Here is a 25,159-nt window from a genome sequence, read left to right as displayed (position 1 = left end):
GATGCAACCAGACTTCATTCCTGGGAATTATATTGACTAACCACCAACTTTGAAAAAAAAGAATCTCACATTTTGATATTACAGTCAATTCTTTTCACTTTCTTTCTGCACTTTTTTTCTGATCTTAATTTCCTGTTGTGTCTGCTTGTCTTTCTCTTTCATGCTTTCTCTTTCAAAGTTTCCCATCTTGCTGAATTAGAGGTGAGTATAGGGAGACTTTATGACATCAAAACTTTATTCTGACCGACAAAATCCATCTGGCTTTCTGTATTCTACTTTTAAAAACCTTTGACATATGTTGTATTACTAAGTATTGCCACGTATGTTTTCCAGTTTGGAAATCGGTGGAAAGGAGATAACTTTTAATTATCTTTGAACTGGGCAGCTTAACAGTTAAACCTGGTACTCAGAGGTGGTAATACAGAAAATCCGTTTTTGGTTTGTTTTTGAAAAGCCAGCTATCCATCCTCTGAGCCAGTATAAAACCTCTTTTATCTGAAAGTTTCTTTTCAACTTCAGTAATGTATGAAGACTGGGCTCTTCAGAGATGGACCACAAATGGAATTTTAGGGGATCTAAGACATTTGTGTGAATATTTGTGATAATACATTGCAGCGGTTGCCTGTAACAGCAGTGTAATTTGTCCTTTCTGAACGTGGTAATAGGGATGCTTTCACTTTCTTATAAAATAATTGTTTTAAGATTATCTCCTTCATATGACATATAAAGCATATTTCAATTATGTCTCCTTGATTATCAATAATAAAATTAATAATTGAAATGTTTATATTTAAGATGCATAACTTAATAATAAATATGAGCATAGTTTAGTCAAAGTCATAGATTTGCCTAAAGTCACATGTTGAATAGTAAAACATCGGGTCTTTCTAACCTTAAAGAGCACATTTCATGGCAAGGCCTCTACTTAACCAGCTTAAAGATGATGTTGCAATTTGACATTTAAATTTCAAAAAATTATTTTTATTACCAGATTGTTGATAGGGTAGTTGAGACATTTCAGCAACCTTAAAATCATTTTAAGAGAAGTTTAAGTGATACTTAATATGGTATTCTCTGATTTGTGAAACTTCTTTCATATGCATTTCATTTTATAAATTTCTTTCATTTAATTAAGTATGCTTGTCTGGTAAATACCTACAGCTTTGCTGTGAGAAAAGCCCACCAGGACAGATTCCTATACCCACCCTTAATGAGAACTCAGAACTCACTGCTGGGAAGCAGATCCCACTGAGCAAAAAAGTGAGCACTCCCCTGAAATTCACTTGGGGTAGAGCCCACATGACATCTCTGAAGAGGAAGCTGTACTGATTTCTTCTTTGAAAATCATATTGTTTGGGGCCTCTTTTTCTAAAGATCTGTCAAAGAGAAGAAAAAATTATTGACATAATTTCTTTCCACATATACAGTAAGCTTGTCTTTTTTTTTTTTTTTAAAGATTTTATTTATTTATTTGCGAGGGAGGCAGAGAGGAGAGAGAATTTCAAGCAGACTCTGAGCTGAGCATGGAGCCCAATATGGGGCCTGATCCCATGACCCTCAGGTCATAACCTGAGCTGAAATCAAAACTCAGATGCTTAATGGACTGGAAAATGTAGGTGCCCCAGTTTTTTGTTTTGTTTTGCTTGTTTGTTTTTTTAATTGGCTAGGCCTTTATGTATGAAGCTTTTCCTTTTCAGTCCTTATGTGCTGAATTAGAAACAAACAGAGCGGGGGCCCCTTGATGGCTCAGTGGTTGAGCATCTGCCTTGGGCTCAGGGCATGATCTGGGGATCCTGGGACCAAGTCCTGCACTGGGTTCCCTGCATGGAACCTGCTTCCCCTCTGCTTATGTCTCTACCTCTCTGTCTGTGTCTCTCGTGAATAAATAAATAAGATCTTTAAAAAAACAAATAGGACAGACACCTATGGAGGTAATTTTGTAACCTCTCCGAGGCTTCATTTACTTGCAATAGCCAAAGATCCTTAACAGGTAACTAAGCCTTTCTCTGCACAATGGTCAATAAAACAAAAATATACAATAAGAAAGAAAGATACTGACTTATATGTCTGTAAGATGTACAGGGCTGGTATCCAAACCCTGGCACAAGTTTTGAATGGGGTTTAAGGAGACAGCTCTTCTGGTGTTTTAGTGCAACACTGAATAAAATTTGATGTGATCCCATCATTCCCAGGGAGATGCATGATGGGAAGGGGGCAGGTGCTCCTATCCTACTGCACAGCACAAGCTTGGACAAATGAAACAGTACCTTCCTCCTCCCATGTAGCTTGCTCTCCCTGCCTCCTGCCTTTGCTTATGCCTTCCCCTTAGTACCCAGTAAATTTTAACTCATCTTTCAAATTCACCTTCTTCCACACAACTTTCCCCCCAAGTTTTCCTTGAAAATGAACTTATTTTGGTTTTACATTTCTTAGGATACTTGCCATTTAAGGTATTTTATTTCCATCATTTATTAGTGTGATTGCTTTATTTTTTGCTGGTTAGATCATCACATCCTTGGGAAAAAGATTGTGCCTCAGTTGTTCATTTTTTTAATCTAATATAATCTGTAGTTCTGAGTACTTCATTCAACAGGCTCTCAAATTTTATCACATGTAATTGACTTCCTGTTAAAGCAAACATATTAACTTTCCTGGATACATCAAGGAAATTTTAAGAAGTCTTTGATCATTATTAAGGCTCAATTATAATTGAAATCAGGTGGCTTTAAATCCTGGTTTGATGATGTATCAAAAATGATACCTGAACAATCTGAGCAGACTTAAGATACACTGAGAATGTAGATACCTTCCTATATCCAATAACTACTTCCTTTTCGATGTCGAGGGAAATACTGGCAAAAGGAAGCCTAATTTATGTTTTAATGCTACAAATACACACTTTAAATTTCACTTGGAATTGGTTGAGATTTTCATTATTATATTTCTAATCCACTTACTAAACACCCAATCAATTCAACACTAAGTATCTTTACAGAAAGCTCTGGACTTTTGTAGAGGATTCATTCTGGGGACCTTGAACAATTACCATTTTTTATAATTTCCAATAAACTGCATGGTAGTAAATCTAAATGCTATCAGCTACTTTATTATGAAGAGTGGAGAGACCACAGTGATATTGAGCATGGCCACCATTTAGTTATGCAGGATCATTCACTGGCTAGCTGAACCAGTGACATGTCATCTTTTGGACCCCATGAAAATAGCACATTATTATGAGCCATAGTCTCTTGGGACAATTCATAGATAAATGAAATAACAAATTTTAAATTCCTGGATGCCAAAGGTTTACCTTTTTAGCCTATACTATGTACAGAGTATTGGGAAATGGGACCATGGGTCATAGAAAGGTGAGTATAATACCAACTTTCTCCTCAGCACTAATAGTATAGGTTGAAACAATGTGAGGAAGGTGCTCTGAGGAAGCCCCAAAGCAACGTCCCCCCCCTCTACTCACCTCCCACTCCCAGCCTCAGAGCTCATGTTACAGTTCTCCTGGTCCTAGAGGCTCAATAAAGTATTTTGTTTTGTTTTTAGTTAAGTATTATTTAAACTTGTATTATTATTTTCCTATTGGTGTTACTTACTGAAAACTCCATTTCAAGATAAATAACCTGAGATTTAACCACTGACACATACAGAAATGTAATGTATTATAACACTAAGTAATTATAAATTCAGTAAGGAAAGACCAGGGAGTCTCAGAGTGACATGACATCAATATTCCGACAGCTACATGCATTATTTTAAACAAACAAACAAACAAACAAACAAAAAAACACTTTATTGAGATATGATTGACATGTAAAACTGTACATATTTATTGTATAAAACTCAAAGAGTTGGGGAATGAGTGTATATTCTAGTATATTCTAGTGAATCCATCACCACCATCAAGGCCATAAACCTATTTATCACCTCCCCAATTTTTCTCCGATGCCTATTATTACTATTATTATTATTATATTGTGATAAAAACACTCAAGATCTACCCCTTAGCAAATTTTATGTAGTACAGTATTGCATTTTACATAATACATAATTATACTTTGATATATTTTTGTAATTATATTTATCATATATTAATTACATAAAATATTTGTATGATTATATATAATGCATATTATATAACAATATTTTTCATGTTTATATTGAATTGTTTTGATCTTTTTCTTTTCAGCTTTAAGGGGGCTACATTTCGCAAAGCCTCAAATTATATACATTTTAATTAGAAAAAAATTTCAACTGAATCCAAAATGATTCTGTTGTTATTCATTTCTGTAGAATCTCAAGAAGAGAAATAAGGGTTAAACAAAACCTTTTTAAAAAAGATTTTATTTATTATTTATTTGGGTGAGAGAGAGAGAATAGAGGGAAGAGCAGAGGGAGAGGGACAAGCAGACTCCCCACTGAGCACAGAACCTGACACTGGGCTCCACCTGGCAACCCTGAGATCATGACCTGAGCCAAAACCAAGAACCGGGTGCTTTCACTGACTGAGCCACCCAGCTGCCTAAAAGCAAAAACTTTTAAAAACTTGTCAATACAATTTTGTTAAAAAAGGAAAAGTATATTAACCTCTGGTTAGCCACTTTATGGTTTTGGAAAACTAAAAATGTAATTTCAATGTGATATCATAACACTGCATTCGGGCATTGGGGTGGCTCAGTTGGTTGAGCATCTGCCTTCAGCTGAGGTCAGGATCTCAGGGTCCTGGGATCAATCCCCACATCAGGCTCCCTGCTCTATGGGGAGTCTGCTTCTCCCTCTCTTTCTGCTGCTCCCCCTCCACTCAACCTCTCTCTTACTCTATTCTCTCTCTCAAATAAATATATAAATAAAATCTTTAAGAAAATAGCACATTCATTTAAGATATTTGATATATTTTAAACTATTTTTTTTAACACTGATTTCAGTGGCTCAAGTATTTTCTCAGCTATCTTGACATTTTGGCTTTTGATGATACAGGTTTATTTAAGGAACGTAAGAGAGAGTTTCAAGGAGCAAGACTATTTTAAACATATGATTGAACCTCTGCTTCAATGATGCACCAGGCGACCTGCATCTGCTCCTCCTCTGCAGGTTGCACTCAGTATATTTTCTGGAATGGGTTGACTTTGTGCACTACCATGTTCTAGGAGTTGAGGTCCTGAGGCATTGCTGAAAGCTCTGTAGTGATGATTTCCTCTGCAGAACAACCAAGAGACAAAGTGGTAAATTCAGGTTGTAATAGGAAGGGGCTCCTTCCTCCTCCTTGTGTTTATTTTCCATTGATGGCCCACAGTTAAGGGCGTGGTGGCTCTTCACTGTAATTCCTACTCTGCTTGACTCCAGATTATTCTTGGCCCCAGCTGTAGGTGTATGTATTGTGTCAGTAAGAATCCAGTAGGTTCTGAAGTGTAACCTGCTACTGAATAAGTGTAGCTTAGCTCTCTTGGGGGAAGCTGGGATCTGCGTGGCATAAAGCTGTACTCAGCACATCAGTCCATTTATAGAGAATTATGGTTATTTGTGGTTAGTCTACTTAAGACCAAATGCAAAACATTTTCTCTTTAAATTCTGGGTCTGTAATTACAAAGCAAACTTCAGCTAACAATGACTTACTTCTTCTAACAATTACTTATTGTTAAAAATATTCTAATTTACTATTTTTCTTTCAGTTATTATGGGGGACACAGAGGTTTTACATATTTAACATTACATATTTGAGGCATTTTACTTTTGAATAAGGAAAATAATTTAAGAACTATAAAATTAGGCAACATTAAGTAGGTTCTACTTTTTAAACTGTGTTAGTAACATATAATGTATCCAGTGTTTAAATCTAAGAGAAGTTTTCAGTGAATGCTAGTGAAAATTGGTTTTGGCTAAATTCTTTTTCTGGTTTACTTACAACAGAAGTAAAATCTCATATAGAAACCATATTGACATTTCAAAGCTTCTTCATCCATGTTATTTACACTTTTTGGTTTATTGAGTTTTATTAAAACTAATCTTTTGATCTTTTGTTTAGCATCTTACAGTTATTGGGCTGAAAAATATATAACCTTCACATTCCATAATTAGCTGTTACAAGATTTTGATACCCAATGGAGCAGAGTGTACCTCTGGAAAAGAGATTTATTAAAGCTTAATAAATGAATTAAAACTGCATTTCCTATTGGAAAGAGAAAGTTTTGCAGCCCCCCAAGCTTGGGAATATTAACTTTTTCTCAGAGCTACGATGATATTTATAAAGAAATAGAAAAATTACAGTGAAAATACTGGAGGTTTTTGAAATATTCTCCATCTATGAATCTTGAAGTCATTACAAGTATTGATTACAATTTCAGTGAATCATCAGTGTTTTTTTATTTTTCCAATTATGCCAAGTTGTGTCATCTAAAGAAGTTAGAATTAAACTGCTTGTTTTCTGAATTAGTTGAGGGAAAACTATATGAATAACATGAAAAATAAACAATCATTTTCATTTATTTATAATTTGTTTTTGAATTCACTTTGTTTTTATAGGAGGAAAAAGTATTTCTTATAGAAATGCAATCAGATAGCTGTGACTATTATGTCACCAAATACACAAACGTACTTTATTTATGTGGCTAGCAGGGTTACCAGATTTAGAAAAAAAAACAAAAAAAACAAAAAAACAAGATACACAGATTTGAATTTTAGAAAAGTAACAAACTTTTTAGTGTAGTGTGGTAATTAATTTTATGTGTCAACCTGACCAGATCATGGAATGGTCAGGTAGTTGGTTAAACATAATTTTTGGGTGTGTCCGTGAGGGTATTTCTGGGAGAGATTAGTACCATTTGAACTGGTAGATTGACTCAAGTGGATTGACCTCCCCAGTGTGGGAGAACATCATCCAATCTGTTGAGGACCTGACTAGAATAAAGAGGTGGAGGGAGGAGGGCTCTCTGCTTGATTGCGTGAGTTGGGACAGTGATCTTGCCCTTGATGCTCTTGGCTCTTGGGCTATGAGAACTGGACTGGAATCTATACCATAGCCTTCTGTTTCTCAGGCCTTTGAACTATACCACCTGCTTTCCTGGGTCTCCAGCCTGCAGAAGGCAGATGGTGAGATTCCTCAGCCTCTATAATTGCATGATTCAGTTTCTTGTGATAAATCTCTTTATATATCTATTATACACCTTACAATAAATCTTTCTCTTTCTATAGCTCTCTCTCCTATTGGTTCTGTTTCTCTGGAGAATCCTAATACATATCAATCTATGTCTCCAATACTTTATGTGGCATACTTATGATAAAATTATTCCTTATTTTTTCACAACTTTAGGAAGAAAGTTTTAATTTAATATTTTAATATGCTTCCATCTAACTGGTCCCTTCTGATCTTCCAGATTTTCCGGAAGATGCGCAGTGAGGAAAGAAAGGTAAGGTGAAAAGATAAACATTCAAGAATGGTAACTCTCCATGAGAATACCCACTGGGTCTTAAGGAATCTGTTCCTGACTCTCTGTAACCTCTTCAGAGCAAAACTCTTCATCATTCCATGCAGAAGCCAGAAATACTTCTTCCTCTTTAGTGAGCTCTTTAGGGTTCATAGCAAGTAGCATAAAACAAAGCAAACAAAACAAGAAATCTTGCTTTTCAAGTGTCTCCTCTGTCCCTGGGTAGTGTAATCTTCAGAAAATCAACTGACATTCCACCATAAAATCACCATAAAATTACCTTTAACTTCAACAATGACAGAGTTTACCAGGAAAATTCTGTTCATGTGGCAATACCCATTTCCAATCATAAGATTAAAAGCCAAGTCTTTGACAGATGTTAGGGAAGTTACATTATTTGGATTTAAATGATTTCATCCTAATTTCAGTTTCCAGCTGCTGGTTATAGAATCTTTACAAGATTTAGGCACCTCAGCTTATTATAGTTCTGTACACCCACGATTTCTCCATGTATTATAAATGTTACATTAATCAGAGGCACAAAGGAGAAAAAGTGGATGTCAATTCTGGGAAGAAGCGAGGTACTCTGGGTCACTGTTAAATTTAACAACTCAATTTATTGGCAACTATTTTTAAAGCACTTTCTTAACTCTCTCCATTCTTTAAATTAATTTTTAACATGCAGGCATGTTCTCTCATACTTTTTTTTTTCTCTGCAAATGTAGTGCATTTTTTGCCCTTACTCTTATCTGTTTGATGTTTATATTTAGCTGGTTGTATTAACGGATCAGGGCTTTGAAGACAACGGTTGCCAATCTTTTTTTTTTTTTCTCCTATTGCAAAAACTGTGAGAGAAAAAAAAATACTCCAAAGTTGTTTTGTTTCTCTATGTCTGTGAAATATGTCTTATATTTCTACTATTAGTCCAGTTTTTCTAGCATTCTAAGACCTGTCCATATCAATAATTTTAGTCGTAGAAATCCTTTGGACTCTTAAGAATTATGTAGTTTTTTGAAAACGTGTTGGACAATCAACTGAAAGCAAATCTGAACCCAGTGAGATTTGTCATTATTTCCTATATTAAAAGCATAGCCCTTTATTATTATTAAGGATCAATATTATGATAGTTTATACTGTCAAATTTTTTATTCCTCTATTTTTGATCACAGAACTATTTGGTCAAATGAAACGTTACAATGCAACCCATACAAGAAATATCTATAAAAGTGGATCTCCTCCAATTGAAGTGCCCTTACTCCTATAGTTCTTCTGTGGGAATTGCTGAGATGGTTTCAGGAACCATCTGGAATTCCCCAAACAATGTTTTGAGTACAGCGCCCTCTATAAATACAATAGGAAGCAAGAACATTTATGAAGCCACAATTATGGAAGGAAACAAGAAATGGGAGTGGATGAGCTCATTTGTTCTATTTCCTAAATGATCTCCTTATATAACATTCAAACAGACAATAGATATTTACAGAGTAGGTGAAATGTTCCTATTGTCCTCCACCTCACTCCAGACACACCTCACCTCTCTTCAGGTCATGATATGGTGTTAGTAGAAAGGTTTGCATATCTGTCTATCACAGACTGTGAACTGGGGATGTGCACTCAGAAGCACCATCTCTGGTCCCAAATGCCCTAGCAGGTCTTAAGGTACTGGCTGGCAGGCACAATCCTGAAATTGTTGAGGGAGGCATCCTACCTTTCAAGTGACTAAGGCTCTAGCTTCTCTTAAGGTGGCGAGTACCACTGCCATACAAATTCTGCCCATGGACCAGGCTTCTTTGGTAGCTTTCCCTCCAGCTGGAACTATACACAGAGGTCAGAGGCAAGGACCTGGCGGCTGTTCAGTCCCTGGCTCTAACTGATATTTTAACCAAATAGAAAGTTAAAGCATTTTCTTATAAGGTGAAGTTATGAATTGTTCCCTACACTATTTTGTTGTCTCTTCTGCTCCAAGTTTCTCAGTTTCTTTGGCTAGTGTCTTCCCCACTCCTCCAAAACCAACAAATGGCACAGAGTAACTCTACTTCTTTTCTCTAATTTGGAAAAGAAATGAATTACCTCCGTGAGTAAATTTGAACCAAAACCTAGGCATCATTCTCTACAACTTCTTCCTTAACAAGATGTGCATTTAATTCAATTATACTTCTAATAATATAGACTTCAAGTTTGATTAAATCTCACATTGGCTCATGAATTTAGAACTATAAACTTCTTTTATTTAAAACTGGTTGATTTTTGATAACTCATGAGGATTTTTTTAAAAGACCTCATTCATATATTCATAAGAGACACAGAGAAAGAAGCAGAGACACAGACAGAGGGAGAAGCAGGTTTCTTATGGGGAGCCTGATGCAGAACTTGATCCCAGAACCCATAAGCTTATAAACTGAGCCAAAGGCAGATGCTCAACCACTGAGCCAACCAGACGTCCCTCATGAGGATTTTTTTGACAAGCAGCCACATCTTATGGATTCATTCTATTAAGGTTTTCTTCATCTACTTAACTCACAAGCAAACTTCAAATTCTGCTCTCTTGGAAAATTCTTTTGTCTTGCGTTCTCCTATCTCAACACCTCAACCTGATTTGGACCCTCTTGTTTGTTCTAGCATAGCTTATGTGCCTACCTTCTTAATTTGCAAGCCCTTGGAAGTCAAGGCCAACATCACTTGACATTTTATCCTCAGTGCTTAGCATAAGGACATGGCACATAACAGGTATAAAAGAAAAAGAAAAAAGTCAAGTCACATGTATGAAGTATCTGCTTATGTGGGTATGCTATGTGAGACACTCATCATTTTTTTTTTTTAATTTATGATAGTCATCAGAGAGAGAGAGAGAGAGAGAGAGGCAGAGACACAGGCAGAGGGAGAAGCAGGCTCCATGCACCGGGAGCCCAACGTGGGATTCGATCCCGGGTCTCCAGATCGTGCCCTGGGCCAAAGGCAGGCACCAAACCGCTGCGCCACCCAGGGATCCCAACTCTCATGATTTAAAGATAAGTACTGATGTCTGCCACATAATGGAATGCCAATACATCTAAATAAATAACTACATATTTAGTATGATTTTAAAGACATAAATCAAATGGGATAGATTCATGGAGATGAAGGCAAGAAGATAGAATTTGATTCTGATAGCATGAGTAAACATCACTGAGACATGAAATTTAAGCTAAAATTTAAGCTTGGGGGTGGTTAAAGTATATCAAGGAACAAAGTGCAAGGAACAAATGTCCACTTCCTGGGCATTTGGCACACTACCAGAATTCATCAAACCTCAAACATCTTGTACTATAAGCTACTCAGTTAAAATTAAAACACAAATTTAAAGAGGTGCCTGGGTAGTGCAGTTGGTTAGGCATCCACTCTTGGTTTCCACTCAGATTGTGATCTCAGGGTCATGGTCTCCGAGGTCATGAGATCAAGCCCCACATAAGATTTTGCATTCAATGTGGAGTCTGCTAGGGTTTCTTTCTCTCCCTTTCTGTCTGCCCCTTCTGCTTTTACTCTCTCTCTCTCTCTCTGTATCTCAAATAATAAATAAATAAATAAATAAATCCTTAAAAACCATGTAATTTTTAAAATGTATATTATGAAAAAGTCTGCATGTATTGGTTATTTTTTGTAGTTATAATTTTAATAGATTTTGACCTATTATGATATCTCCAAATTAAATTGTATAATTAAGTGGCTGAGTTAGATTTATTATTTTGAGTTAAAGTCAGTTATAGATTTATGTCCACCAATGGAAGATTCTTTTTTTTTTTTTTTTAAGAGTGAGCAGGCACATGTGCAGAGTTGGGTAGGGGCTGAGGGAGAGTGAAAGTGAGAATCTTAAGCAAGCTCTACACCTATTGGGGAGATTCACATGGGGGTTCAGTCTCAGGACCCTGAGATCATGACCTGAGCCAATATCAAGAATTGGCTGCTGACCTGAACTGAGCCACCCAGGTAACTCAAGGGTTATTCTAATTATAGTTTTAACTCAACAGATTTATAAATATTATTTATCAATAATGAATTATTTTAAATATTTATCATTTAGTTTATCAACTCTGAGACATCTTTCATATTTTGAGACACATTTATCTCTGAAATCAAGATGTATCTTTCAATCAATGGCATGTCAGCTTAACTGGCAGTTTTTTCCTTTTTTGGAGTTATGGTTATGTTCTAGTTATGTTCTCTATATGTCACTATGAATTCTGAATTAGCAGATACTGAACTGTTGTTCCTAGACGAAATACAAGATTAGGTTCTTGTGGACCTCTGATCATCTTTTCATGAATAAATCAATCCATAACCCTATTTTCTTTGTTTCTATTTAAAGACACCTTATTTAATATATACTGTTGATTCTTCAACATTGATCTCATGGGCAACAGCCAGGAACGGTCTGAATGAAGCTTATTCGTCAGACACATAATAATCTAGTACTTGTAAACACCAGTCAGCACTTGAACACTGTGCTTGGGAGCCATTTTAAACAGAGAAATCACTACCAGAAGCACAAAAATGCAAAAAAATGTGACACTAAATAGACCAGTATTTACAGTATGACAACTGAAACAAGAATGCAGAATGTCATCTTCTTTGTCTTCAGTTAGGTGGGCAATCAAAAATTTCCCTGATCTGTAGATTCATGTGCCTGTGAAAGACTCTGAATGAGCCACAGACATTTATTTTGGAGTTGAAAGCAAATTGCAGCAAATAGGCAAATTTACAAATAAGAAATCTGTGAGTAATATGGATCGATATAAAATGATATGTTATTTTAAATTAACAACAAAATATAAAGTGATGTTTCTTATACTAAAAGCTATTAGTTAATTGATTTAAAAAATAGATATGCTTTGTATTTGGTCAGGTAAAATAGTTAAAGAAGAATGAAAATATAACGAAATTAAAAACTAAATTGTTGGAGCACCTGGTGGCTCAGTCTTTTGGGCATCTGACTCTTGATTTCAGCTCAGGTCATGATCTCAGGTTTCTGGGATCAGGTGCCACATTGGGCTCCATGCTCAATGTGGAATTGGCTTGAGACTCCTTCTTTCTCTCTGCCCTTCCCTGCCTCATGCTCTCTTTCCCTCTCTCAAATACATAAATAAAATCTTTGAAAAAAAATAAATTATCGGAAAATGCTCCATTTTAAAAGTTTTCAAAAAGGACCAAAAATTATTCAAAAATTCTTTAAAAATAATTCTAAAATCTGTGTATATATTAAAATATGTGTATAATTTTAAAATTATACACAGAATACAATTTACAAGCTGGACTTAAAACCTTAATAAGGGACTAAGAATTCAAATTGGTAAAGTTTAATAAATCAAACATTAATTTTTAAAATAAAAACATCTCAGTAGTCATTCCTATTTGTAAAAATCACCCTTAAATTCATTATAAGTGATGAAAAACAATCCAGAAGGAGAGCAGAGTATGAACAAATGCAAGGGGAAGTGAAATAGTCTGACATTTTTTGGAAACTAGGGTGTAGGGTGTATATGGGGGAAGGATAATAGATAAGGTTAGAGAGGGAGATAGAAATCAGAGTAAGAAGTGAATTTTATGCCAAGTACTTGGAATTTCCTAAAAATCAGTAGAGACAGATTTAAAGATTTAAAAGATGTAAATCATAATTGTATTTTATTAAAAAATAAGGATGATTCAAGTCTATGCATAAAGAGTGGTAACAGGTGAAATAAATACAAGGTGTCTCTCACGTTCTGATCTGAGGATTTTGACTGACTGGACATGGACACTGAATGAAAAAACAAAGGTAGTGAGTGAAGGGCTTGGGTGGGGCCATTTAGTAACATACAACAAAAAAGTGGAGGAGTGGTTTTAAAGGAAATTAATAAGAAAGATCCGCCTCCTCCCCCAGGCCATTGCCATCTTGCCAAAATGACTGGCATCAAACCATTCTTAATTTCCTTTAAGCTCAGAGTAGGATACAGGGTGAAGCTTCAATCCAAAGAGGCTGCCAATCAGATGAAAAGAAACCTTCTGAAGTTTCCTGTGGACGGGTTGCCAGTGAGGAGGCAGGGAAGCAGCTACATCAGGAAACAGATCAGATGGTCATCCCAGGAACAGAGAACAGCAGGATGCCCTCCCTGGCTGTAAAGAAACCCACGAAACCAGGAGGCATGACTTTCCCACCAGCCATGTCAGACTTTCATGTAAGCACATTACTCCCAGCCTGGTGTGGATGGGCAGTGGATAAAGGGTGTATAGAATTGGGGAAAGAGGATAGGTGGGGAAGGAAATGGCATCTATGAACCTGGGTGGGATTAGAATAATAATCTTGATTTGTCTGAAAAATAATCGCTATATGACACTGAACTTATGTGAAAGCATATAGATTAAAATTTGTGCCATTGCTGGAAATGGGAGATCAGAATAAAAAAAACATATAAGTTCAGGGAAAGAATAAGAAAAGTTCTATTTTGAATTTCTGAGTTCCATAAATTGTGGAAAAGTGGAAGTATTAAAATGGTTATAGTGACAAAGGAAAAGATAGGATTTTATATAGATGCTCTTGACCAAGGCACTGGGCACTGCATGCAATAGATGTGACCATCCCAGTGAGAAATAACTCCCTAACAAGTAGAAATTCTGATTTCTAGGCTTTGAAGACAGTCTTCAACCCCACAAAAGGATCAGTTTTATATAGAATGAGAAATGCAGGGGCTTTTCTCTTTGGAAAAGCTGTGTTTTGAATATCCTGGAGTAAGGGTATGCAAAGCAATGGTGCCTGCCTCTGACCTGGGTTATCCAGGTTGCAGGATATTTGGGTTGGTAAATGGACTTGCTGGATGAGTGAGGAAAAGCTATGGCTATGATGGGATTGAACTATTCTGCCAAAATGTGTCGAGGAAAAAAGGATTCATGACCCTTTCCTTTGGATCAGAGTTAAGACGTACTGGGCATGCGAGTGATCTAGATTTTCATCTTGAATCTTTCAACTTCTTCCTGGAAGAATTTCCTGGGAGTCCAGTAGAGAGACTTTATATGGAGCAGAACTCTGAAACAAACAAACAAACAAACAAACAAACAAACAAACAAACAACAGGGACTACGGGTGAAAAAAATGGAGGAAAAGAACATACGTTCTATGAAACAAGTATTTCAGCTGGATGGACCCAACATGGAGTCCTCCAAGGAATCTATGGTTGTGTTCATAAGAAAACGAATGAGCTCTGAGTATTTGTCAGGCTCAAAGAGTGTAAAACCATCTTCCCTGAAGGCCAGGGAAGAAGTAATGTGGTCAAACAGCGCTAGGTTTAATAACTTGCTGTCGTAAGGGAAACCTTACACCATAAGGAACTGTAGGGCCAATCAGGATAAGGGCATGTAGGATATGCTTGTGATAGGGTTTGGCTTTAATGGGTGACTTTGGGGAGGTCTTAAGAAAGTGAAGGCTTGTACTGGATTGGAAGCTATCAGTAAAGCAAGAGGTAGTTTGATGATAGGGCTCTTAGCATGTTTTATAAAGGGAGTAGGAGTAGCAAAGTGGGATGGAGCTGTCACTGACATTGTTAGCCAGGCAAGACAAATGTTTCATCCTCTTTATGGTTGTCTAGTGCTGTGGTTTGTGTCTCTTCCCATCATAGTCAAGACATAACCTTTTCTGATGTTGATACTGAGTGAAATTGCTTATGTCAGGTACCAAGTAAGTTGCCAGGCCAGCTTCCTGTGAGTTCTCAGCTATTAGGAGCATTCTTTTGTTTTGTTTCATTCTGATTTACTTAGAAGTCAAATAAAAATGTGCTGCTCTGCCTTCCTCTTTTTCTACCATATTATCCCACTGAGGAGGAGATCAGTTATAATTTTAGATGTGGGTTGGGTGGTAAATGAGGAAGAAAGGGTATATGCCTAGACAAGTCAGTGAGAATCCCTGTCCTGAAGGCAAGTGATATGCACCTGTAGGCAGGTGATAAATCTGCAGTTGACTGGCATCTGACACATTGCCTTGGGATGAAAATTGAAGAAGGTGTTTACGTTTTTCACTGGAGAGTCTAAATCTTGATTGACCTTGCAACTTAGAGCAGGTATAGAATGGTGTATTAACCATGTATAACCAGGAAAATCATGACCTGCTTGAATTTCCAGCTGGAAGCAGTGAAAGTTAGCCATGTGAAGACAGCTAAAGAAAGTGGGAAACAAGAGTAAATTTTCACTTTGAAAACATTCTGAGAACCAGGAAGGGTTAATGCTCCACGTACTTTCTTGTCTTTGGTTTCTCCTCCCCCAGTCTCACACTGTACCAGGCATGGGCATATAGGCTCTACATCGTCTAGACATAGACTTCCAATCCAATATGGCTAAGTCAGGAGTCTTCCCAGTGTCTTGGTTTTCCTCCCTAATTAAGTAGGCCTGATACCCACTGTATATAACAGAAACTCAATATACATTGAATGAATGAAATTGTTCAAGCACAAAGAGATGGTGTAATTAAATAGTCTTATACAATCATCTATTCAGAGTCCAGCTTAAAGTCCTTTATGTGACTTTCTTTGGTTAATTATGTAAAATATTTCATAGGAAGGATTTCTTTGCTGTGGTTTTTAAATGTTTTTAAAGGTTAATAGAGGTAAACTTTAAATAATTAAAATCTATCCATTTTAAATACACAGTTCATGCATTTTGACAAACATATATGGACATAGCCCATAATCCAGCACTTCGAAAAATTCCCTTATGTTCCTCTGGAATAAGTCCCCTCTCCCGACACCCAGGCCCTGGCAACCATTCATCTAATTTTTATCCCTGGAATTTCATCTTTTCTAGACAGCATATGAAGGAAATCATTTAGTAGTTATCCTTTTATGCCTGGCTTTTTTTCACTGAAGATAATAGTTTCAGATCCATTCTTATTGTTACGTATTGTGGTGGTTTTTCCTTTTTATGGTAGGTACTTTCCTACTGCACAGACCTGCCACTTGACGGACACTGGGGTTGTTTCTAATTTGGGGCTGTTGTGAACAGCTGTTTTGAATGTTCAGTCCTGTGTGGATAGATGTTTTAATATCCCTTGAGTGAATATGTAAGGGTTGGTTCGCTGGGTTGACGTTAGGTACGTGTATAAAGCACTGCCAAGTGGTTTTCCAAAGTGAAGGTGTCATTTTGCTTTTCCATCAGCAAAGCATGTGAATTCCAGGTACAGCCTCAACTTCCTCTGCACTTGGTACTCTTGTCTTTGTCATTAGTATCTCGTAGCCAGTGGCATCCCAGTTTATTTTTATTTTGCAGTTTTAATTTGAATTTCTCTGATGATTATTGATATTGAGCATATTTTCATATGCTTTTTCTTACTCTTTGTATCTCTTTTTTGATAAAATGTTTAAGCTTTTTACTCATTTTTTAAAATTGGGCTTTGTGTTTTCTCATTGAGACGTAAGTGTTCTTTATATGTCATTAAAGTATATGGTGAGTATTTTCTCCAAGTCTGTCAGACGTCTTTTAATTTTTGTAAGCATGTTTTTCTTTTTTTAAATAGGAGGTTTTTTTTTTTTTAAGATTTTATTTATTTATTCATGAGAGACACAGAGAGAGAGGCAGAGACACAGGTAGAAGGAGAAGCAGGCTCTCAAAGGGGAGCCAGATATGGGACTTGATCCCGAAACCATGGGCATCATGCCCTCAGCCAAAGGCAGACACTCAACCACTGACCCACTCAGGCATCCAGTATAATAGGAGTCTTTAATAATAAGAAAGTATCATTTATCAGTATTTTAAAATACATTTGCTTCTTGTGCTCTAAGAAGATTTTTGTCTAACTCAATGTTACAAAGATTTTCTCCTTTGGATTTCTCTACATTTAAGCCTATGACCACTTCAAGCTAATTTTTATGTATGGTGCCTATTTTATTCTTTCTTCTGATGCTTTGTGTTTAATTTGCTCTTATTCTCATTTCCTAGAACAGAAGCTTAGTTCATTAATCTGAGATGTTTCTCTCTAACATTCGTGTTTAATGCTATTCATTTCAATCTAAACACTGCTTTTACTTCACCAATGTTGATGTTATATGTTTCAATTTTTCTTGCATTAAAAATGACTTCTAATTACTTGGTGCTAGGGTCATGGTAAGACAGGAAGGGATCTTTAGTCTTTTGTTCCCGCCTCAGTATTAGGAGGATCCTATGAGTCTGGGCCTCAAAAGTAGAGCTTCCTTAACATTTTTGCATCTGCTTTGTTTGTTATAGTTTGAATTGTCTCCCATTCTCAAATTCAAATGTTGAAGTCCTTACCTCTTTTACCTAAGAATCTGATGTTATTTGGAAGTAAGGTCATTGTAGACATATTTAGTTAAGATACAGCCATTAGGGTGGGCTCTAATTCAAAGTAACTTATGTCCTTATAAGAGAATACTGGGACAGAGACCCGCAGGGAGAATGCCATGTGAAGATAAAGGCAGAGCTCAGGGCCATGTTTCTATAAGCCAAGTAACACTAAAGATTGCCAGCAAATCCCTGGAAGCTCAGGGAGACTCATGGGGGAGGTTCTTTCATTGCAGCCCTAGGAAGAAACCCACCCAGCTGACACCTTGATCTTGGACTTCTAGCCTCTTGAAACATTTTGCTTGTTTCAGCCACTCAGTGTGGACTGGTCCCAGCTGGTGAATTTGATTTTGTTATGGCAGCCCTAGCAAGCTTGCATACACCTCTCATGTGGCAGCCAAATTCTGCGTAGTATCTGTAATGTTCTGGGGTGGGGGGAGAGTTTCTATCCTTCCTCCAGTGGTGGCAGACTTCTGCCTGGTATTGGTGGGTGTAAGACACTGGACCCGAGAGGTTTAACTTCCTACTCTCCAAGAAGCAAATGGAATTTCTTCTCTGCTTCCATCAGAAGCAACTGGTTTTTGCCTGGGTCTCTGTGTGTGATCTTCACCCCAACTACCAGCTTCAGATGTGGGATTCTCATGCAAGAAGAGTCCTGGAACTTGGGAGGGAGGTTTGTATCCTTTTGCCAGCGGCACCTGACTTTATCAGCACACCTGCGTCATGGAGGGAAAATCACTCCAGTCTCCTGCCCTGCCAGAAATCCCTAGGTCGTTTTTTTTTTTTTTTTTTTTTTTTTTTTTTTTTTTTTTTTTTTTTTTTTTTTTGTGAGCATTTGATGCAGCTTGTGGAAAACAAAAAACAAAAAACAAAAAAACCAAAAACTTATTCATGAGTGCTTTCATACTTCCTTTGCCCAAGGGCTTCCATTTTTAACTGATTTGCCATTCAAACTTTAGGAATTGGTTAACATTCTGGCTGACTGCATTTGTCTCTCTTTCTGACACCAGCGCTTCCCTCTCTTGTCCCATGAAAGAGTGTGTGTGTCCCCACTCCTCAGAGAAATTTGGCACTCTGGAAATCAGTTCGCTTTATTAATTTTCAAATTCAGCTTTCTTTTTTTTAAAGATTTTATTTATTTATTCATGAGAGATACAGAGAGGGAGAAAGGCAGAGGACATAGGTAGAGAGAAAAGCTGGCTCCATGCAGGGAGCCTGATGTGGGACTCCATCCCAGGACTCCAGGATAATGCCCTGGGCCGAAGGCAGGTGCTCAACCACTGAGCCACCCAGGCATCCCCAAATTCAGCTTTCAATTGGCTCAAGAAAAAGAATTACTTAATAGATTATATGGCTTTTTCCTCATGGTTGGGGTGACTACAATGATAGTACTGTGTCTGTGTGTTTCTACATACCAGCTAGAAACAGAACAAAGGCTTTCTTTGCTGTTTTCGTTGGGTTGCTTTTTACTGTCACCTAGGAGTCTGTTATGCAATTTATGCTAAATTAATAATTCTGATGGGATTATTGTCATTCATGCAGACTGCTGCAAGCTAAAATAAGGCCAATATGGACATGAGGTTCTGGCCAAAGTGAATTTTCCAGCTTAGTGGTGCTTGCAAGAGTATGACAGATTCCTATCCCACCCTACCCCTTTGCAAACAGAAAAGATCCATTGATGTGTCAAGTCTCAAAACAGGACATGCTTTCTGTTAATTTTAATTAAGAGAGAGAAGATTTTCATTGGTAGAATTTACATTTAATGACTTAAAATAAAGCTCTTGCCATGTTCAGGTACTAAAATAGTTACTGTTAGATTTGGGTTGAGGTGCTGAGGTCTGTGAACTGGGGTGATGGATCAGATTGGCCCCAGCTGGTGAATTTGAATGAAGCTGCAGAAACTCTAAGGTCATTGGACCAGATGGACACAGACATCCACACATGAGGACGTACCTGAGGATGGTTTCAGGGATTTTTCTCATTTGCACAGTGATGGTCTCCCCACAGTTCAGGCATTGGAAGGTACATTTGTAATTTTGCAAACATGTTCAAGTTTCAACAATGTATATATTACTGTTATATACTTTAAAGCATCATTAAATATGAACATTTTGAAAACTTGCTGTGGGATAAGTATACTACTGTAAAGCATTAAAGCATCATATATTCCCCAAATATTAGTAATTAGTTATTAATAATATTAAATAATGTCACAACAGGTAATACTTTTTTGCAGATACTGTATTAATTGCCTTACATATAGTGTTCAATGTTAGTAATAACAACAATAACTTGATGATATTGATGATAGCTAATATTTACTGAATGCTCTTAACATGCTCCATAGTCTTTATATACTTGAGCTCATTTAATCCTCACAAAAGTTCTATCATATATGTACTTGTTATTGATATTTTATAAATAAGAAAACTGATTTGTAGAAACAATGATTTAAAATTAATAAGGGATAGAATGGGAATTTGAACCAATGCTGTTTTACCGTACTAATATAAAAGGACCAGGTTTAGATCTCTAGGGAATGTAGTTGAACTTCGTGGGTAAATATATTTTTGAGTCAGATTATGTTGTTTGTATGGAGCTTATATTGGATAGTAGAAGGAAAATGGACTCTTTGAGACAGACCTTTCCAATACTGGTGCAGTCCTTACATTTCATTGGCTAGGCCAATTATATAACTTCACTGAGCCTTGATTTTCTTATTTGTAACATGTAAATGATACCATCTGGGTTTTAAAAAATATTAGAGGAAATCTATGCATAGAAGCTTGATCCATATATTACAAATTTTTTCAGTTTCTGAAAGTAAGCTTTCCATCTAAGAACTCATTTTTTTTAAAGATTTACTTTTATTTATGATAAACATAGAGAGAGAGAGGCAGAGACACAGGTAGAGGAAGAAGCAGGCTCCATGCCGGGAGCCCGACGTAGGACTCGATCCCAGGACTCCAGGATCGAGCCCTGGGCCAAAGGCAGGCGCCAAACCGCTGAGCCACCCAGGGATCCCCATCTTAGAACTCCTTGACTGAAGGAGAGGCCAGTATCCAGGAGAAGGGATGCTGAAACAGTGGCAAGTGAACTTAACCATGATTTCCCAAGTCCTTCCCCAAAGGCAGTTATTACCATATACATTGGTACACTCTGAAATGGGGAACACAGAGTCACTTCAGGACTATTGGATTTGGGTCATAGTTGGCATTGATAACTGGGAACTCAAAGCATCATCATGGTAGCCTTGTTAGGGTAGAAATGGATGTGACTCAGGTGAAGAATGAAGTCCTGCTCCAGGACTGGCTCATAGCAGGTTTACAGAATCAGAGGGATTATCCTGGTGAATATTGACAGATAAGCAGAGGGAAATGTTTGCAAAAAAAACAAAACAAAACAAACAAACAAACAAACAAAAAAACCAAAACAAAATAAAAAAACAAAACCCTTGAAGAGGAAGATCATAGTTGGGTACAGAAACAATTTAATTGTACAGAACAATGTAATTTCTAATGAGATGAGAGCTGACATAAAGGGGAAGAGTGGCCAGAAATATAGACAGAGCATTGAGCATGGAACTTGCATCATGAAGCCCTTATATTCTGATGTAATTTTATAGGCAATGGAGTCATAAACAGATTTTTTTAAAAAAAGAGATACAAACACATTACAGACCTGAAGGATCACTATGGCAGTGTTAAGAAGGGTATAATCAGAGCCAAGGCTGATGATAAGGAAAGTGCATGGATGGCAATGCAGAATACAGTAAAAAAATAAAAGAAGAACTTGAAGGGCCTGGCCAGAAGTTAAAAGATTCAGGAGATTTGAAGAAAGTATATAATAGTATTTGGTGACTGATTAGATATATAGGAGATAAAGAAGTGACAGTAATTTCTAAGTATCTGGCTGGGGCAACTGGGTGAACAGTGGTGTCATTAATTAAAACCTGAAATTGAGGGCAGCCCGGGTGGCTCAGCGGGTTAGTGCTGCCTTCGGCCCAATGTCTGATCCTGGAGACCCGGAATCGAGTCCCACGTCGGGCTCCCAGTGCATGGAGCCTGCTTCCCTCTGCCTGTGTCTCTGCCTCTCTCTCTTTCTCTCTCTCTCTCTCTCTCTGTCTCTCATGAATAAATAAAAAAATCTAAAAAACAAAACAAAACAAAACTGAAATTGAGAGGAGGAAACTTGGCAGGGAATGCGTGAGTTCAGGTTTGGACATATTAATTTGGAGATGTTCAAGAAGTGATACCATACAATAGGGACTGAATATATAAATACATGCCTTTTGAATTCAGTGTGAAAATCAAATTGTATGTACAGATTTGGGTGCCACCAAGAAACAGATGGCAGTGAGGGTGTAACTGGATGGAATCACCTGGGTGATGTATTAGTGTCAGAGAAAGGATTCGAGACTGGAACGTTGGGATGCTCAACATGGCAAGGGAGAGAAAATGTGGTCAGAGCTCCACCAAGAGCACCAGGAAAGAGCAGCTTCAAGGAAGGTTGGTGAGAGCAGAAGTGGGTGGTCTGCAGCATTAGGTGTTGCAGAGTCGTGAAATGAAATAAAAGCTGAAGCATGTACAAGGACAGGCATTGGGGGGAGCTGAGGTCCCATCTTTACTTTTCCTGAATGCCACCCCCCCCCACCTTGTTTTTAATATAAACTGAATGTAATGGCTCTATTCCAGGACCTTCCGATTTTCTAGGATCCCTTCTATCTCAGGGACTTTGCACCTGAGTTTCCTCTTCCTAGAAGGCTCTCACTCCAGCTGTTTTTTGCCTGCTTCCTTATCGTCCCTTGGTTCTCAGGTCTTGCCTGAGCTAGGTTCTAATCTGGATTATGTCTTCCTCCCATGAGTCCTCAAGATAGATCATACTTCTTTATATGGCACTTTCACAAGAATTATGACATAATTATTTGTAAAAATTTACTTTGTTTTTTTATTTCCCTACCTTGCTATAGGTCAAAGGGAATAAGGATTTTACATCCTTTGTTCAACTCTGCATTTCCAGTGTCTGGCAGACTGCCTGCAACATAATAAGTATTCACACATAATTGAGTTTATTTATTTTATTCATTAATACAATTTATATGGTGCTTACTATATGCCAAGCATTCTTTTAGGCACTTTATAAATATTAACTCACTTAATTATTGAATGGAGAATATAGTAAACAAGGATGAGAATGGAAAATTATAGACCAACTGCTAAGAACTTCTTTCTGGGGATGCTGTTCAGAGTTATGAGGAAAAATGGGACTTCAGAGACAAGATAGTTCAGTGGAGGGGGACACATCCTAGAGCTTAGATATCTGGGAACAAATGCTACCTCCGCCCCTTCATAATTATGTGAGTTGGGCAATCATTTCATCTTTCTGATCACCTAATCACATCCTTTTCTTCATCTATGTTATGGGGACAATAATACTCTTTACCTCATGGGTTATTATGAGCATTCAATGATTTAATGTATGTCAAGACCTCAGAGCAGTGTTTGGTGTGGAGTAGACCTTGTAAGTCTTGCTATTATATTTCATATATTCTAACATTTCCCCCTCATCCCTTTTCCTACCACTTTCCCTATTTTCCATATCTGTCATGGAAGCAGGTCATGGACATTTGGCTATCAGAAACAGCCTAAAAATTAATTTTACCTCTGAGCATATCTGCACTCTCATGTGTCATTTATTTTCTAGTGACCTGAGTGGGTTTCAAACTCTTAGGTTTATATCAGTCCATTTGATGCTCTTCTAATTGAAATTACACTGCTACTGCTTATAAGCAGAATGTAATTACTTCATCTGGCATTTGAACATGGCTATAGGCTACCCCATTAAAAATTACATGACCCTTTCAATGACTATATTAACTTTTTTTTAACAGCAGTGATGAAGAGTAGATTAGAGCAAGTCTCCTCAATGTAGAACAGAGAAATGGCACCATATCAGTGGCCTCTTTCATAAGATGAAATCTACCGTTTATTTCAGTTAAGTTATTGCTATCATATTATGGAAATCCAGAAAAGTGGCTTTACAATGAAATGTAATTAATTGTTTAAATCATTTACGATGGAAGTTCAAGAAAATATACATGATAACATAATTTGGGTAGACAGGTTTTTACAAGCACAATAAAAAAGACAAAAATTTTATGGAACACTTTGATAGGTTTGGGAAAATAAATTCAAAATATATATTAAAATAAAAACAAAAAGAGGAATGACAAGATATATTTTAGTTATATGTCAAAAAGTCATTCTACATATAGGAGGAACTCCTAAAAACCAAGGAAAAGATTAACAACCTAATAAAAAATAGATATATACAAGAACAGGCAATTAACACATATGAAAGAAGTCAAATGACCAATAAAGTTTGACACATTCCACTGCCAAGTCACGTATAATTATGTTCTTTTTTTTGTGTATTGTATTATAAATATTGAAAAAATGATTTCTAGAAGCATCTTGAATGCTAATAAATAAGAAACTTAAATAAGTTGTGTACATCCATATCATGAAATACTTTATAGCATAAAAAGATTAAAATGCTATTCAAAATTTTGAAAATGATTAAAAGAATTAGGTGGATCTATACACTGATATAGAAAGATTTGGCAACAAATACTACTGAATGAGAAGAAAAGTTCAGAATAAGAAGTAACATGCTTATTTTGGTAAAGGAACACATACACACAATGCAAAGAGATATATGTAATAGTATATATGTATTGTGTGTCTACGTATATATACACAGACACACATATATACACATGCATACATGCACATCCACAGATTCATGTCTCTGTATATATAAATACATGCATGAATTTACATGCAAACTTACTGGGTAAATGCCTAAGAAATTTTTTAGCAGTGGTTTCAGACTGGGGCTATGACATGAGTGAAAGTCTCACTAAGTTCACATTTAAAAAAAAATCAAGCTCATGAGTATTTATATAGAAAGGTTTTTTTTTTTTTTTTAACATAGAAATACTTTTAAGGAGTTCTTTTCAAGGCTGAGAAATAAACATTTTTATGTTTTCCTGATGTGTATCACAGGTTTTCAGTTGGGTGATTTGGTAATATGTGTTTCAAGTCTTGAAATGTGCTTATTCTTTAAACTAGCAAAACTACTTTGGACACTTATTTTGAGAAAATATCAGCAAAAATAAATCTATATATGGGCTCATTTTAATATTCTTTATGGTAGTGGAAACCTGGAAGCAATTCAAATATCTAACCCTAAAGTATTACAAAGATCTATAAAATTACACAATATACTATACAACCAGGGAAAATCACATTTTCAGAGTCTTACACTCTAGGACATTTTGTGAGATATAATATTTATAAAGCAGATATAATCCAAGTCACAGTTTGATTTCACTATGTTAAAATATATATTTAATCATAGAAAGATTGGAGATAAGT

The 25,159-nt window shown here is 36.6% G+C and overlaps 1 long non-coding RNA gene across 1 annotated transcript in view; it reads right to left on the bottom strand.

Moving 5' to 3' along the window:
• Positions 1-4,788: 4,788 nt before the first annotated feature.
• The window catches only part of LOC144320182 (uncharacterized), a 35,015-nt gene continuing 14,644 nt past the window's right edge, over positions 4,789-25,159 (bottom strand). The window contains exon 3 of the long non-coding RNA XR_013385745.1: positions 4,789-5,205. This is a non-coding gene — a long non-coding RNA (uncharacterized LOC144320182). The remainder of the gene's footprint in view (positions 5,206-25,159) is intronic.

Source organism: Canis aureus, chromosome 9 (genome assembly GCF_053574225.1).
Source record: "Canis aureus isolate CA01 chromosome 9, VMU_Caureus_v.1.0, whole genome shotgun sequence".
In the NCBI taxonomy this organism is placed as follows: Eukaryota; Metazoa; Chordata; class Mammalia; order Carnivora; family Canidae; genus Canis; species Canis aureus.
Note: the sequence above shows the minus strand (reverse complement) of the source record. Positions and strands in the feature narration are given on the sequence as shown.